The sequence below is a fragment of the Ptychodera flava genome, chromosome 12 (genome assembly GCF_041260155.1).
Source record: "Ptychodera flava strain L36383 chromosome 12, AS_Pfla_20210202, whole genome shotgun sequence".
Taxonomy (NCBI): domain Eukaryota; kingdom Metazoa; phylum Hemichordata; class Enteropneusta; family Ptychoderidae; genus Ptychodera; species Ptychodera flava.
In genome coordinates this window covers 522376-541813 of record NC_091939.1, presented here as the reverse complement: position 1 = coordinate 541813, position 19438 = coordinate 522376, and positions in this window count along the sequence as shown.

The window sequence follows — 19438 nt, the reverse complement described above, 5'->3', positions numbered from 1 at the left end:
CTTTGTCTACTTGCTACGGCGTTTTGAAATGCCCAGTATTTGTGTTTTCAGTGCAGTGTCTTATTGTTGACAATATTGAATTCAAGTCCAGATCTGATCATTATCGCTAACAAAGTATTAAACTAGATTTCTTGAACACTGACGTCCAAGTTCAACAGCATCTGAGGTTTCCTAACATATCTACACTGAATCACCAGACCACTTTGTGAACTTGGAAAATAGAAATTCTTGATAGGGATCCCCGATACTTCGAAAGAGGTGTCAAGGAGGCGATATACATCCGTTTAACCAACCATCTCTTAATATTCAGTGGAAGGTATAAATTACAAAAAGTCTATGACCCGATTTTGATGTCACGTGTCCGAAAGGTCACGACATTGAGATCGGGTTATTCTGCTGACGAAGGTTATAGTGCTGCAACCGAAAATTTCAGTGACTAGAATTTAACGTGTTGAGATCAAAAGTTCAATTGACAGTTATCAGCTAGCTATCAGCAGTGAATTTCCATGCAACAAAGTATGAAACACATATATAATATGCATTTATTTCAACACACTGTCAGAAGTAGACCGAGAAACCGTTGTTGACACATGCGACAAAAACCTAAAAACGCTGAACAGTTAAAGTTACTGTTACAAAGTGTTTCTCCGATTACCGAGATGAATGAATATGCTGCATGTACCGCCGTATGTATTGCTTTGTAATTTGCTTGTATGTGTACAGTGTTTGGTTTCAATTGCCGATATCAATTCAGCAAACTATGGCATGAATGTACTAAATAAGTGAAAAAATAGGTTATAATTCTAAAATTGAATGCTGGCCATTATGATAAGACCGGAATAGCATGCCGCCGTATGGTACTCATTACGGTATTCTGATAAACGGCGGGTATTTTTTTCAACGCAGGAGACTGTATAATCTACACTCAGTGACATCATTGACTGCGGTCTATAACAAAAATCCAATTTCTGATCTCAAATTTGTAGCCATGACGAGGAAGAATATTGTCCAACAAAAGTTGAAACCTTTGGAGAGATAAAATTTAACTTTGAAGTTTGACTTTTCATCAAATTTCTTACTTGATCTCTTTCAAGAAAATAAGGAAAATTGTGTCATAAATTGATTTTGATATGATTTAATGCATATCTCTAGATTTATTTCAATCGAAAACCAAACGACACTGGACTATTTTTTTCTTAGGACCAGTATTCTGATGGCGCAAAGTCAGAAATCTGATTGGTCGAGACGTGAGAATAATGTTGCTATATTTGCGACATAGCAGGGTCCAAAATCGCGAGAACTCAGCCGGAGAAAAACTTATTTTTTGACATCCCAGGCCAGAATATCAATTTACGTTTATGAAATGGCAATAAACTACCCCTGCAACGGGTATACCACCAGCACGGTAGATTTGGACCTATTTACTCAAGCTATGCACTCGCCATCGCTCGTGCATGTTTCAGACAGAGGTGATAATTATTTGACTTATATTCACTTTGGAGATAGAGAAAGCAAATGTGTCGCAAAAAATTGAAACTTAAGGAACAAAGGAAAGTAAAAACAATAGTATGTACAAACACGATTGGAACTAATCTGGGATAATTGGATGGTGATGTAATGTCGTTTTAATCTGCAAATGTTATCTCATCTGCTTTTATTTTTATATTACACACTTGTTTTATGAGTAATTTGTAATATTGCAACATTCAGCTATATTGCACCTAATTCTTTTGAGAAATTTAAAAAATATGAAGATGCAATAATCCCAAATTAGTTCCAATCGTGTTTACAACTCAGTAAATAGTGGATAATCTCATCATTTTGCCTTCAGCGCTGCCAGGAATAAACCGAGAGATCGATAAATAAGTCTTAAAATAATCGGACATCAATCACCTGCACCGAATCACTCGGATGTCCTCCGCTGCGATTCTGTTAATACTTTTTGAAAGATTTTGCCAATACATCAATTACGCCTACATGGTTTGGCAATATGACTCACACCTCTTTGATGTGCCAGATATTTCTAATCTTGAGATTACCGCTTCGGAATCCAGGACGACGGTGTCCAGTTTGAGCGGAAAAGCTCCTAACTTATCATAAAGCAGAGGGATATTGATAACTTTGCAAAAACGTTTTTACTAAAGTAGTCGACGTATATTGTCGAAATGTAGTTGATTTCACCATACTTTGACGTGTATATTAATTTTGTCAATCAAATCTCTGAAGTGTCACACGATATTAACAATTCACAAAAGTATGTTATGCATAAAGGAAGAAAGATAGAATGTGCATCAATGCAAACTTTATTTCAAATCCACAGATGCAAATCTTTATTTAGTCAAATACTATTTATTTATCACTTTTGTATATCTTTCGTTGATACAGGAAGAAAATCATAATTTGGAGTGAAACGTATCTTCTTTATGTCGACAGTATTTAGAAATCTTCACTTCAGACAGGTAATCTTACTTTGCCTTTCTCGTGTTTTCTGGTTCAAATCATTACTTGACACCATTACTTCAACATCCATTTTCGCTGCAACGAAAAACATGTTCGACCAAGTTTGACAATTTCTCACGACATTTTATCTAAAGGAATATATCATCTTAGGGTGATCACGTTTTCTCTGTGCTTGCTAGTCATTATGTCTCACTCATTTCACTTTTAGACGAGATAAAAATAGTTGACAATGAGAGAGAGAGAGAGAGAGAGAGAGAGAGAGAGAGAGAGAGAGAGAGAGAGAGAGAGAGAGAGTGTGTGTGTGTGTGTGTGTGTGTGTGTGTGCGTTGGTCTGAGCTTGTGCCCGATGCTTTTCTTCATTCTCAGACGCATTTTGCACAAGCAGCCTTCAAAAATTTCCATAATGAAACATCATGACTTGAATCTTGAGCAGAGGTGTGTTAAGGATGAAAGGTTTCTGCAAACTCATTCGATATTTGAATTGACTTCTCTGAAAGCCTGCCACACTACAGCGATAAAGATCATCTCTTCATATCCATTGTTTGCAAGACTAGCGACTCAACTACGTGTTAAGATCAACTCAAGAATATATGAATATTTAACGATCCCTCGTCCATGACCACGGTTGGCTAGATTGGATGTCAATGCCAGAATGTCAGGGATCACCTACGTACTGGCATGCTTTACTATGTCAATTGTAAACACCAGTTACAAAAGTTCTAGAGACAAGACAATTTAAAAGGGATTGCAAACTAAAAAAGCTTAATGTATGTTTTTAGCATTATAAATATTCAATAAGTATATATACTGCAGTTTTGCTGTTAAATAGTGTGTCAGACTCATTACTTGACAGAGATTGTCACTCAATCGCATACTGGGACTGTCACCCCAACACATGGAGGGACTGTCACCCCAACACATGGAGGGACAGTCACCCCAACACATGGAGGGACAGTCACCCCAACAATGGAGGGACTGTCACAAAAACACATGGAGGGACTGTCACCCCAACACATGCAGGAACTGTCGCCCAAACACATGGAGGGACTGTCACCCCAACACATGGAGGGACTGTCACCCCAACACATGGAGGGACAGTCACCCCAACACATGGAGGGACAGTCACCCCAACAATGGAGGGACTGTCACAAAAACACATGGAGGGACTGTCACTCGATCACGTAGATGGCCTAACTCCATCCAATTGAAGGACTGACACCCAAACACATATAGAGACTTTTACCCAAATACTTGGAGGAATGGACTGTCACTCCATCACATGGAGTGACTGTCACCAAACGACATAGAGGAATGGACTGTCACTCCATCACATGGAGTGACTATCATCCTAATACATTTATGAACTATTACTCTATCTCTTATAGGGAATGTCGTCCCAATACTTTGAAGGACTATCGCTCGCCCAATCACATTAAATGACCGTCACCCAAACACATGGGGGATTGTTACTCATTTACATGGAGGTACTATTTCTACTCATGGATGGACTGTCACTCCATCACATGGATGGACTGTCACCCCAACACATATAGAAACTGTCACCCAAACACATGGAGTGACTATTATCCCAACACATGGAGAGACTGTCACTCCGTCACATGGAGTGAAAGTTATTTTCACATAAAGTGACTGTCACTCCGACATATTGAGGGACTGTCACCCCATCACATTTAGGGAATACACTGTCTTTCTGCTCTGAATGCACTAGTTTTATGTTAAAATGCACTGTACATACTGAACCAGTCACTTAAGGGAGTATGCGCCTCGAAAGTGAAAGATTTAAACTTTTGCTCAAACTTTCCACAAGGAATCAAAATTTTAACCTTTTTCTTTCAAAATCAAGAATAAAAATTGGGGGTCACAGTGCAAAGTTTGGAACTAGAGAAACAAATAACCCAAGATTTACATATGTGTAATATTCAAAATGGCCACCATCCCTATGATAACCATATGAAAAAAAATCGAATTAAGAAAACTAAGGTGGTGAAAAGTTTTCTTTCACCAAGAGTTTTAAACTGAACCCCACAAGTGGTAGATCAGAAAGAATTGGAAAAGTTTGAGAGTCTGAATATCTGTCCCCGAGGTGCACTTTATCTTAATTTAGGCCTATACACGATCTGTCTACAGCTCGCTCTCACCGTACGACATTTGCCTTCTAGTGGAGTACAATTACCGAGAACATTTTCCTAGGAATGGTAATCACGATTTTATCACCATGAACTGAGACTGTTAGCGATGAATGTATTTGCCACACAACAGACAGCAATCAGTTAGCAACGGTTCATCAGTTACAGGCTATTCTCAACGGAGGCGTGTTAATTGAGCAACACCCGCAGATATTGCGTTATTTCATCAGTTCCATCTAATGTGTTACTGACTCGCAGCCTGATGACAAAAATCCCGTTGATCTTACAGAATCTCACAGCCCTGGCTTACACTTTACTAACGACTTCTATGTAATCTACGTGAACTCACCACACAAAAACGACCTCAATTTCCGAATGCAAACCCATATTTCCTCATTTCATGCATACAGTCCTATTATTAACTTTGCAATACGTGAAATCAATCAAGAACTTCGTTTTTGCGTTGATGAGCAGGATGGGGATAGATCTAAAATCGCCTCTAGTCCAGATACATATGACCCAAACCCTAAGATCTAAATAATTAGGTTATTGCTCTTGTGATTCAGTATGGCGATTGACGCCAACGAACCATCAAAACATAGTATCTTTATGAACATAGGCAATACCATTCACATTCAAAATGTCGACACGTTACGTCATATTTTGATGACCAAACCATTCATAAGCGTATTTGTTGAAAGGGACTAACAACATTTTAACTTGCACGTTCCTGTTAACGCAAGCACATATTATACTATAATATCTTATACATGTACCGGTACACTTATCGATAGTAACTGAGTATTAACTAACACTCTGACAAATAAAGTGAAGTTATACGTGTACAGAGAAGCAGCCATTCAAACCATAGACAAGTTTTTCTACCGTCTATCATCTAATCAACGTTTTCAAACTGGGAACACCTAGATCTACAGTATAGTCTGCATGTTAGAATGGTTTGATGAGATTTGCTGTGTAACCGTTACACAATTACGTTAGTTCATTCTTTGCAATTCCTTCTTGTCTACAGCTTCTGGCACTAATAAAATCAGAGCTCTTGTGCAACTATTGACCTGCCTGATTTTACTAGCTGTGCTTATTGTAGAAAAATATCCATCAATAGTGTTTATTGAGTCTACTATTCCGATATTGTTTGATGAAATTATATTATATATTACGAACGAATTTATATGCATGCGATTTTATTAAACTGCCCAGTCATTCTTTAAGTCAGGAGATTTCGATTCGTAAAAGCCATTAGCGCTAAAGTGAATCTCAGAATGGTGAAGAGATAAGAAATAATATTGTCATCTGTAGATTATGGATGTTATGGCAAATCATACGATATGGAACACGTGACACAGCCCTGAAGAAGTCAATATTGAAGACTGTTTAGGTTGATATATTGACTCTCTCTTTACTAGACAAATGCTAATCTTTGGGCAACCGTGGCCAGTAAAAGTGTACTGGTGCGAATAAACAGACATATCTTTGCCCTCTTTTGACAAAAAACCAACATTATTTGGCAGACTGACCTTGCAAGACAACTTCTCTACTTTCGAATTTGGTTTAATTTATTCAGAGAGAGAGAGTTGATGATGACCTTTGAGATTCGTATACATTACTTGATGGTGTTCAAAGTCACTCCAGAGAGACTCGTCAACCTGCGATAACACCGTGCGATGGTTTTCAAATGTTCTCAAATTAAAATTGCTTGAAGTAATTTGCCGATGAGAGAAATATTAATCGAGCCAATGTAAACTTTATGAACAAATAGAAAACAACACATATGTAATATGTGCCAGCTTCTATAATATTCAGCCTTCAAGCTAAGTCCTCCACAACTGACGTATTATCAATTCAGTGTATTTCCTCAGAGATGGAAAAACATCCAAATCACAATCGAATAACTTACATAGTTTGAAAAGTAGACACTAAAAGAGGATATGTTTTTGCAACGTTCTACAGTTGATTATGGTGACAGCAGCTGTAAATTTTGATGTTTTTTTACCATGTTGTTTTTACAGCACTGTAATGTCAACAAGAGTTTCTAGTTGTACTGCCCAAAGCATATTGAGAAATATAGTATTCAGATTTTCAACTCAGCGTGTACATATGTAAACTACATCGTCATTGTCATGAAGTAAATTCTGGTTTGGACTAGAACTCAGACGTAAACAAAACAGTATATTTTACACCGCACGGACGCTTTGTTGACAAGGTAAATAATCGGTGTTTAAACAGGTTTTTGAGAGAAGGAAAACAAATTGTAGTTGATATCAAAAACAAAACATTGGAAAAAAATCATAAAAGTATACAGCTTTTTTCACTAAAATGGAAAAGGTCCTCGATATTAAAGAAACTGTAGCGAGTAAATTTCAATACTTGCTCTCCTCTCATCTTGTTCAACATTTCGATAGAAATTTAAATCCATGTGACAATCTTGTATCGATATTTATTTATGGCCTAACGTGGGACCAAGGTAGAAGGTTAGACGAGGTACAGCCAGAGAGAGAGAGAGAGAGAGAGAGAGAGAGAGAGAGAGAGAGAGAGAGAGAGAGAGAGAGAGAGAGAGAGAGAGAGAGAGAGAGAGAGAGAGAGAGAGAGAGAGAGAGAGAGAGAGAGGGGGGGGAGGGAGGGCAGGCTTCAATGGCAAGATTTTGTGTTAGCAAAGAGTATGTGTACTTGTCCACGTAAAGATCTTATCTTCTCTGAAACATCATGACATTCTTTTTTCGCTGAATTGTTTATCCTTAGAATTTCTTAGAATTCGGGAAGGATATCAAAATGTCATTGGATGGTGACAGATACGAACTGTGTATTATGACATTCCATTTTTTCCCCTCAAGAAATGATATTTTTATTCAACTTAAGATTATCTTATGGACTTTTTATGTGTGACAAGTGGTCAGTACAAGCAACATCAGATTGGAGTTACCATAGCCTGGAACGAGCTTGTAAGTTTAACGCCATCGTCGATCTTGGGAGAACCTACATTAGTAAAAATCATAAATGCATGGCTGAAAGTAGGGTCATATTGATATCAGACTCTTCTGTTGTGTCCTGACACAGAGATAAATCTCACCAGAAGAGATGGTTGTCACAGTAACGTCACGTGTTTCACAAAAATGTCTCTTCATCCTAAATCATCACCGTCGTCCGTTTATCCACATTTCACAGATGATTTTGCCCATGAAGTTTATGCAGTTTTGAAAGCGAAAGAACTATCTTTTCACTAAACCCGCAGTATTGGTGATTACCGAACTTACGATTGATTTAACCGCTAAGTAAAATGCACTGCATGATGTTCGGAGAGAATACATCATAGTTGAAATACACATCCAGTACTTAACCGTTACAAAACTTTCGTCTCTCGCACAATGTGAATGTGGTCGACGTCACATGTCATGACGGTAGTAACATCTTACATCGACAGTTGTGTTTGAGGTTTGTATGTGCAATGATAAACTCAATACGTCACTCTACTGCTAGTTATTGTAAAAGTACTCGTTATAAAAGAATATACGAGCAAGAAATACAAGAGAGGAAACACAAATACTTCTACTATGAGATTGTAAGCAGTAAGGCAGAGGGAGTGATTTTGATACACATGAAAACATAGTTTTGAGCCATGTTTGCTTTCATACTTAAGTTCTTGCCATCGGAAAGGTTTGTTTGGCGGAAATTAACGAGATCAGAGATACCGAGTCAAACGCGTCAGAACATCTGACCTTAGACAGTCAAAGTCACTGTTATTGCCACGTTTAAAGGATAATCATAAACTGTGGAAAGTATATCATTTCAAATAGACTTTGGAGATACGAGTATCTTTTTCTTTCCCAATTTTTCGTCACTTTTTGATAGAATGTATTTGGGAATTTGAATGTTACGGTACCATTACAAAGATATTTGATTTTCCTGACAAACACGATCATTAAAATCCATGTTTCATTGAGTAGATGGCCGCTACAAACTCTTCTTTCAATTTTGATGATTCACGTTGTCATATAATTTATTTGCATACTGATTCCTTCCCCCGCTTCAAATCAATCTTATATTACTTCATATCAGATTTGCGTATAGTCTTTCACAGTGGCTACGTCAATGTCCATTTTCGTTTCCATGGAGTCTTGTTGATTGTTTTATGATAACCTTTGATCCGTAAATTCCAACGTCACGATATAGCCTGACATTTCAATGTGCTTTGAGTCATCCAAGCATATTAATCATTTTCATTTATCAAGCTTCAATGCGTCACGTTCTCTGCTACTTTTGAATTTATGGCTCCTTGTAAACGTTTATCACGACCATTTTCTTTGTTTTTTTTCAGACTACAGTTTGGGATAATATCAAGATATCCTGCTTACGTTTGTTTTGATGAATATTCTGATTGTGAAAACCTCGCCTTACTATTGATGGTGTATGATTCACCGTTGCCTCGACACACTTTGTACCCTACAAAAATGTAGTACAGTTTTTTATTCTTATTTGAAAACACTTTAATTGTTCATAAAAAGACAATACACGAACAATATCCAGCTTTTCGATATTGTATTCAAGCCAAATGGCGAGACGGTCGTTCTATGATCACTGCAGTACAAATTTCAGAGATTACATCAACAATTTCGACAGGTGGGCAAAGCAAGACTGATAATTGCGGCAGAATAAAATTGATAATAGGCATTGAAGAATGACGATAATAAGACATAACAACGCTGATATTAGGCGCTCTAAATAAAATATAATAGATTTTATGTGAATGACTACATGTGGTAAGATTTTATGTAATCTTGAAGTGACAGACAAGTATTGTCAAATCTAAGAAACTCTCCTTCCAGCCCTGAAAGAAAAACAAAACAAAGACAAACAGTCAATATCAGTTTACGGATTTCACAGTTAAAAGTCGGTGTTGTAGGAGGATACCTTCGATTGGGACCTCATGAAACATTCTGTATTTTATAAATTTAAGAGTACAACCGATAAAGAAGTAGCCGGCAATTAAACTTAGAAATCGACTCCCATCCCGCCAACCGTTTACGTTGATATATGACTTCGTTTTCTATCACAAGACAAATTTCCTTTGCTATTCACACTTTACAGTAACATGGCCAAGTGTGTTTTGTAACAGATGGGAATTCCATCGCAAGAGTGACAAGATATATACGTCACCAGCGTAGTCTAGATTACTTAGCGGTAAATAGGGCACAGATTGCCGTAGGTAAATCTGACAGAAAATTAGCCTTTTAATCTGATTAAAAGAGTAAAGATCAAATGCATGCCACTCAGTGCGTGTTCCAATGAAACACGATCCGTATAGCGAGCGAGATGCTAGTTGAGTTCTACAACCATCGTCAGGAAAGACGCAAAGCAACGCAAGATAGATGAATTAGACAAGAAGAATGTGATTAGTGTTTCTTGGAGATGACTATCACATATCACGATAAAACAGTTCAGCAATTCAGAGAGCATAGTGCTCAAGATGTGGGTCGCTATGATTGCCTGTACAACGTTTGACGAGAGAGAACAGTTTTAGGTTAATTGCCACACGAAACTTGAATGAGTAAATTTACTAAAGCAAGGAGAACAGCTAAATCATGATATTTTACTGAAAAACTCTGGAACTAAAACTTAGTGATACATATTTCAAGGTATTGCGGGAATTTTGAGTGTACCATGTATGGTATAGAATGGCTCGATCAACATCAATGCGTCTGGATCTTTGGAAGGATTGCATACATTCCATGTTATTCCTTGTGTTTTGTATTCGATGTAATTAATCATAAGTGTAACAACACGAATTCAAAGTCATCTATAATTGTGTCTTCCAAATAACCATATTAATCGATGGAATTTTCTCCACGAAAGTTTGTAAAAGTTCTAACTGTAATGTAAACATCAAATATTTGCTTTAATAACTGAATATGGTCACCATACAGTGGCTTTCTCATTGTGAAAACACTATGATGCACAGAGGAAATAAAAATACGTCATTTGGCAAGTTAGATTTGGACGGCGGGTTGTCATTTTGTGACGGGTAATTCGCTACACTACACGTCTGAAACTAGCATTGTACATTTCCCTGAATAAAAGCAAAACTCTCAATACTTTTCACTGCTTTTGTTTCTTGATTGTATTGTAGTGTCTTCAATGTCAATAAAATACATGAAGTCAAAGATTTCAGAGACATCTCAACCATCTCCTTGAAGTCATTAAAAGTACTTTGACCAACACCCATGATGTATGTTGATACAGGATGACGTCAATAAAGTCGCTTTTTCTCACACCTGACACGATCAGTTAAATATTCATATCTGGTTTGATTTCTTGCCGTAAGCTATCCGTACAATGAATTTGGAAAATGGTAAACAGCGTCTGTTTGGCGTTACATGAGACATAAATGGACGCAATAAAAGTCGTGACGTCAACAGTACGAATGAATAATGACGAAACTGTTATGTTCATCTATTCACCAATACATAATGATTCAGTTCAACGAATGATTTTTTATACTTGTTTGTTTTTATCATATTTTTAATGGTGTCTCTTACCACTACTCACACGCATACAATTTCCGGATGGGATAGTGTTGAAGAAACATCACGCGCCTTTCAAATATTTGCCAAGACAACACCATTCGTCTCTTTGCGCTTGTTTGTGTCGCAATAATGATCATGAAGTGAATTACTCATTGGAGTCTCTTTTTTGAGGGAACAGCTTATTTTTGGTTAGCTGCGTATGCTGTCTTTGCTGGAGTAGCAATACAATCACTTGCAGTGACCTGACACAACATGAGATCTTACAGAGAAAGATATCAGTAATTTGCTGAAGTGAATTGAATCCTTGGCCACCATGCGTATTAATATCTGAAGTGAGTTGAATCCTTGGCCACCATGCGTATTAATATCTGAAGAAAGGAACAGATCAGAAAAATTAGAAAGAATTTCGACGAAGGGTAACTATCCAAAGAAAGAAAGAGAGGTTAACTCACAATTTCACGGGAAAAAAAATTCATAAGGCTTCTGTCATCAATTTAACGTCTATTGAAAAGAGTTCACAGAGTTTTTTTAGTCCCCACGGATACAGTCCGGGGGGACTTGTAGGTTTGGTCATGTCCGTGCGTCCGTGCGTCCGTTCACGCAGATATCTCAGAGATGCCTGGAGCGATTTCACTCAAACTTTCTACAAGGATTACTTCATATGTCATACAGATGCACGTCGATTTGTTTTCTGATACGATCCAATATGATTGCCCGGCGGCCATTTTATTACGATTTTTCATGTACAGAGCCATAACTCAGACATGTTTCAACCGATTTTATTCAAAGTTGGTGGCATTGACCAATGTCATAGATATGCACGTCAATTTGTTTTGTGATACGATCCAATATGGCCGCCCTGCAGGCGGCCATTTTGTTATGATTTTTTCATGTACAGAGCCATAACTCAGGCATATCTCAACTGATTTTATTCAAACTTGGTACAAGGACATTGACCTATGTCATACATATGCACATTGATTTGTTTTGTGATACGATCCAATATGGCCGCCGTGTGGCCATTTTTTTACGATTTTCCATGTCCTGAACCATAACTCAGACATGTATCAAGCAAATTTATTCAAAGTTGGTACAAGGACATTGACTTATAGTATACATATGTACGTCGATTTGTTTCTCGATATGGTCCGATATGGCCACATGGTGGCAATTTTGTTATGGTTTTTTTTCATGTCGAGAGCCATAACTCTGGAGTCTCAACTGATTTTATTCAAAGTTTGTACCTGGACATTGACTTATGTCATACATATACGTGTTGATTTTTTAAACAGTAAGATCAAATATCGCTGCGTGGCGGCAATTTTGTTACGATTTTCTCATGTACTGAGCCATAACTCAGACATATTTCCACCAGTATCATTCAAAGTTGGTACAAGGACATTGACCTATTTCATACATATGCTCGTCAATTTGTTTCACGTCATGTAGCAGTATCATGTCAATTATTGAAGTTTCGTAATTAGGCTGGTATGTCAAGAATACTGCATCAAATTTCATGAAACTTTGTACAGATGTTAAGCTCACATTGCTTTAACAGTGAAAAAGACATTTATCAGCGTCATTTTAATTAATTTGTAATTGCATATGTAATGAACTTTCCTAATTAGAGTGATATATCCACAAATACAACGTCAAATTTGATGAAACTTGATACAGATGTTGATCTCATCGTGTTGTAAATACTGCATTAAACTTTATGAAATATGGTACCGGTGATAATCTATTAGTGTTAGGATAGTATGAAAAAATGTTTTGCAACATCCTGTCAACTTATTCCCAGTTAACTCATTTAATGACCTTTAGGATAGTGGCCTACATTGGTTTTATGTTTTCATCACCATGGAACTCATTCTTGGCCATTGAGCACCATCTGTATCAAAGTATTTTTATCACAGACCTAATGAAGAGGACTCTATCCTCTCTGAGGACCTGTAATCAAAGTACCCATTAACAAGTGGGGACTGTGTCATCAACGATGACTTGTTTTTCTAAAATTTGCCTTAAATTGTGGAACATGCCATATGTAAATGTTTGTATCATGGTTACACGTAGAAACAGTTGCGACGTGATTCAACGACCATGTCTCACAAATACCTAACAAATACCGAATTTTGCGAAATTAAACATTTTACAGAAGACCGCTAGGTAAGATATTGCAGTTTGTCATATTGGAGCGTATATATATGTACATGTATGGAGCCATATTGATGGATCACCAAAACTGACGTTATTGCGCCACTATTTTCGATTACAAGAGCGTCGACATGTCCAACCCTAAAATACCCTGCATGCTAAAATTGCGTTTTAGCTGACATTATTACTCCCGTTTATTCGATTGAGACATAAATTCTCAAACTAGGGGCATGTCTTAGACTAGCATTTTGTCGTGAAACGGGTATATTGACTAATTTGCATCTCAAAATATGCAAGGAATATAGATGTACGAGTAAACGATAAACGAAACAATGTGTATTGACTGGTACGGGCGTAAGACTCGCAGACGGAGTGACAGTAAATCATAAATATATTTGCAAATATTGATTGAGTCACGACATGTAACTGCGATGCAGAAATTACAATGAAGGCAGTAACAGTCCTACTCTCGGGTCAATCTTATTTGTCAAAATTTTTGACGACTTTCATTCAGTAATATGGGTCAATTTTGTTCGTTTAATGGCGTCAATAATATCACAGAATATAAATATGGCTCGGGTCATCGACAGGTCACGCTTGAATACGAGAGAACGACCTCTACTCGCCTTTTAATTTAACAGCCGTTGAACGACTAAAACATATATCGAAAATGATAAGTGGCACACGTTAAAAGCTTTTTATGGGCCTTACCGTAGTTGGCGCCTCCAGAATGAATCAGTTGAACTTTTTCTCAAACTTTCCTCAAGCAAAGTTTCAACCATCCTCTTTCAAAATCAAGAATTAAAATTGAAGATCACTGTGCAAATTTTGGTACTAGAGAAATGAAACAACCAATATTTGAAATTTAAAATATTCCCACTAGTGGTGGACCAGAAGAATATTATAAAAAAAGTTTGAGAGTCCGAATATCTGCCCCCTAGGCGCATTCTACTTGAAAGTCGGTGACGATGCTCTACGAAACGCCGTTTTGTTCTGGGTATTCAGTTAGTTTAGTATTCAGTTATCATTGATCATGACTTACAGTCGCCCCGTCATGCTAGCCAAAACAGGAACGAAGACGGATAAATATAACTTTGTACAACGTGGTATATGGAAATTTGAATTCATGAAAATTCATTTAGTGCGTGTATGGTTGTTTGTACGTGTCCTAATTCTTCTTCAGTTAATTTACTTTCATCTCGATCTCGACACTTTGATGTAGGAAAGAATGCGAAAAAACTTATAAAAGTGGAGGACCATGGGTATTATGTAGATTTCTATGAAGATGATCTGACATCACATCTACATGATGTACGCAACACCCTGGCAATGGCGACACAGCCTGGCAATGGTCACACAGTCTGGCAATGGTGACACAGCCTGGCAATGGTGACACAGTCTGCAAATAGTGACACAGCCTGGCATTGGTGACACAGCCTGGCAATGGTGACACAGCCTGGCAATGGTGACACAGCCTGCCAATGGCGACACAGCCTGGCAATGGTGACACAGCCTGGCAATGGTGACACAGCCTAGCAATGGCGACACAGCCTGCCAATGGTGACACAGCCTGCCAATGGTGACACAGCCTGCCAATGGTGACACAGCCTGCCAATGGCGACACAGCCTGGCAATGGTGACACAGCCTGGCAATGGTGACACAGTCTGCAAATAGTGACACAGCTGGCATTGGTGACACAGCCTGGCAATGGTGACACAGTCTGCAAATAGTGACACAGCCTGGCATTGGTGACACAGCCTGGCAATGGTGACACAGCCTGGCAATGGTGACACAGCCTGGCAATGGTGACACAGCCTGCCAATGGCGACACAGCCTGGCAATGGTGACACAGCCTGGCATTGGTGACACAGCCTGGCAATGGTGACACAGCCTGGCAATGGTGAGTCTGCCAATGGTGACACAGCCTGGCAATGGCGACACAGCCTGGCAATGGCGACACAGCCTGGCAATAGTCACACAGCCTGGCAATGGCGACACAGCCTGGCAATAGTCACACAGCCTGGCAATGGTGACACAGCCTGGCTATGGCGACACAGTCTGCAAATAGTGACACAGCCTGGCATTGGTGACACAGCCTGGCAATGGTGACACAGCCTGGCAATGGTGACACAGTCTGCAAATAGTGACACAGCCTGGCATTGGTGACACAGCCTGGCAATGGTGACACAGTCTGCCAATGGCGACACAGCCTGGCAATGGTGACACAGCCTGGCAATGGTGACACAGTCTGCAAATAGTGACACAGCCTGGCAATGGCGACACAGCCTGGCAATGGTGACACAGCCTGGCAATGGTGACACAGTCTGCAAATAGTGACACAGCCTGGCAATGGCGACACAGCCTGCCAATGGCGACACAGCCTGGCAATGGTGACACAGCCTGGCAATGGTGACACAGTCTGCAAATAGTGACACAGCCTGGCAATGGCGACACAGCCTGCCAATGGCGACACAGCCTGGCAATGGTGACACAGCCTGGCATTGGTGACACAGCCTGGCATTGGTGACACAGCCTGGCAATGGTGACACAGCCTGGCAATGGTGACACAGTCTGCCAATGGCGACACAGCCTGGCAATGGTGACACAGCCTGGCAATGGTGACACAGTCTGCAAATAGTGACACAGCCTGGCAATGGTGACACAGCCTGGCAATGGTGACACAGCCTGGCATTGGTGACACAGCCTGGCATTGGTGACACAGCCTGGCAATGGTGACACAGTCTGCAAATAGTGACACAGCCTGGCAATGGTGACACAGCCTGCCAATGGTCACACAGCCTGGCAATGGTGACACAGCCTGCCAATGGTGACACAGCCTGGCAATGGTGACACAACCTGGCAATGGTGAGTCTGCCAAGCCTGGCAATGGTGACACAGCCTGGCAATGGTGACACAGCCTGCCAATGGTCACACAGCCTGGCAATGGTGACACAGCCTGGCAATGGTGACACAGCCTGGCAATGGTGACACAGTCTGCAAATAGTGACACAGCCTGGCAATGGTGACACAGCCTGGCAATGGTCACACACAGCCTGGCAATGGTGACAAAGCCTGCCAATGGTGACACAGCCTGGCAATGGTGACACAACCTGGCAATGGTGAGTCTGCCAAGCCTGGCAATGGTGACACAGCCTGGCAATGGTGACACAGCCTGCCAATGGTCACACAGCCTGGCAATGGTGACACAGCCTGGCAATGGTGACACAGTCTGCAAATAGTGACACAGCCTGGCAATGGTGACAGAGCCTGGCAATGGTCACACAGCCTGGCAATGGTGACACAGCCTGCCAATGGTGACACAGCCTGGCAATGGTGACACAACCTGGCAATGGTGAGTCTGCCAATGGCGACACAGTCTGCCAATGGTGACACAGCCTGGCAATGGCGACACAGCCTGGCAATGGCGACACAGCCTGGCAATGGCGACACAGCCTGGCAATGGCGACACAGCCTGGCAATGGTCACACAGCCTGGCAATGGTCACACAGCCTGGCAATGGCGACACAGCCTGGCTATGGTGACACAGTCTGCAAATAGTGACACAGCCTGGCAATGGCGACACAGCCTGGCAATTGTGACACAGCCTGGCAATGGCGACACAGCCTGGCAATGGCGACACAGCCTGGCTATGGTCACACAGCCTGGCTATGGTGACACAGCCTGGCAATGGTGACATAGTCTGCCAATGGTGACACAGCCTGGCTATGGTCACACAGCCTGGCTATGGTGACACAGCCTGGCAATGGTGACACAGCCTGCCTATGGTCACACAGCCTGGCTATGGTGACACAGCCTGGCAATGGTGACACAGCCTGGCAATGGCGACACAGCCTGGCTATGGTGACACAGCCTGGCATTGGTGACACAGCCTGGCAATGGTGACACAGCCTGGCAATGGTGACACAGCCTGCCAATGGCGACACAGCCTGGCAATGGTGACACGGCGCGTACTACAGCCTGGCAATGGTGACACAGCCTGGCAATGGCGACACAGCAGCCAATGGTGACACAGCCTGCCAATGGTGACACAGCCTGGCAATGGTGACACAGCCTGGCAATGGCGACACAGCCTGGCAATGGTGACACAGCCTGGCAATGGTGACACAGCCTGGCAATGGTGACACAGTCTGCAAATAGTGACACAGCCTGGCATTGGTGACACAGCCTGGCAATGGTGACACAGTCTGCAAATAGTGACACAGCCTGGCATTGGTGACACAGCCTGGCAATGGTGACACAGCCTGGCAATGGTGACACAGCCTGGCAATGGTGACACAGCCTGCCAATGGCGACACAGCCTGGCATTGGTGACACAGCCTGGCATTGGTGACACAGCCTGGCAATGGTGACACAGCCTGGCAATGGTGAGTCTGCCAATGGTGACACAGCCTGGCCATGGCGACACAGCCTGGCAATGGCGACACAGCCTGGCAATAGTCACACAGCCTGGCAATGGCGACACAGCCTGGCAATAGTCACACAGCCTGGCAATGGTGACACAGCCTGGCTATGGCGACACAGTCTGCAAATAGTGACACAGCCTGGCATTGGTGACACAGCCTGGCAATGGTGACACAGCCTGGCAATGGTGACACAGTCTGCAAATAGTGACACAGCCTGGCATTGGTGACACAGCCTGGCAATGGTGACACAGTCTGCCAATGGCGACACAGCCTGGCAATGGTGACACAGCCTGGCAATGGTGACACAGTCTGCAAATAGTGACACAGCCTGGCAATGGCGACACAGCCTGGCAATGGCGACACAGCCTGGCAATGGTGACACAGCCTGGCAATGGTGACACAGTCTGCAAATAGTGACACAGCCTGGCAATGGCGACACAGCCTGCCAATGGCGACACAGCCTGGCAATGGTGACACAGCCTGGCAATGGTGACACAGTCTGCAAATAGTGACACAGCCTGGCAATGGCGACACAGCCTGCCAATGGCGACACAGCGTGGCAATGGTGACACAGCCTGGCATTGGTGACACAGCCTGGCATTGGTGACACAGCCTGGCATGGTGACACAGCCTGGCAATGGTGACACAGTCTGCCAATGGCGACACAGCCTGGCAATGGTGACACAGCCTGGCAATGGTGACACAGTCTGCAAATAGTGACACAGCCTGGCAATGGTGACACAGCCTGGCAATGGTGACACAGCCTGGCATTGGTGACACAGCCTGGCATTGGTGACACAGCCTGGCAATGGTGACACAGCGTGGCAATGGTGACACAGTCTGCCAATGGCGACACAGCCTGGCAATGGTGACACAGCCTGGCAATGGTGACACAGTCTGCAAATAGTGACACAGCCTGGCAATGGTGACACAGCCTGGCAATGGTGACACAGCCTGCCAATGGTCACACAGCCTGGCAATGGTGACACAGCCTGCCAATGGTGACACAGCCTGGCAATGGTGACAAACCTGGCAATGGTGAGTCTGCCAAGCCTGGCAATGGTGACACAGCCTGACAATGGTGACACAGCCTGCCAATGGTCACACAGCCTGGCAATGGTGACACAGCCTGGCAATGGTGACACAGCCTGCCAATGGTGACACAGCCTGCCAATGGTCACACAGCCTGCCAATGGTCACACAGCCTGGCAATGGTGACACAGCCTGCCAATGGTGACACAGCCTGGCAATGGTGACACAACCTGGCAATGGTGAGTCTGCCAATGGCGACACAGTCTGCCAATGGTGACACAGCCTGGCAATGGCGACACAGCCTGGCAATGGCGACACAGCCTGGCAATGGCGACACAGCCTGGCAATGGCGACACAGCCTGGCAATGGTCACACAGCCTGGCAATGGTCACACAGCCTGGCAATGGCGACACAGCCTGGCTATGGTGACACAGTCTGCAAATAGTGACACAGCCTGGCAATGGCGACACAGCCTGGCAATGGTGACACAGCCTGGCAATGGCGACACAGCCTGGCAATGGCGACACAGCCTGGCTATGGTCACACAGCCTGGCTATGGTGACACAGCCTGGCAATGGTGACATAGTCTGCCAATGGTGACACAGCCTGGCTATGGTCACACAGCCTGGCTATGGTGACACAGCCTGGCAATGGTGACACAGCCTGGCAATGGTGACACAGCCT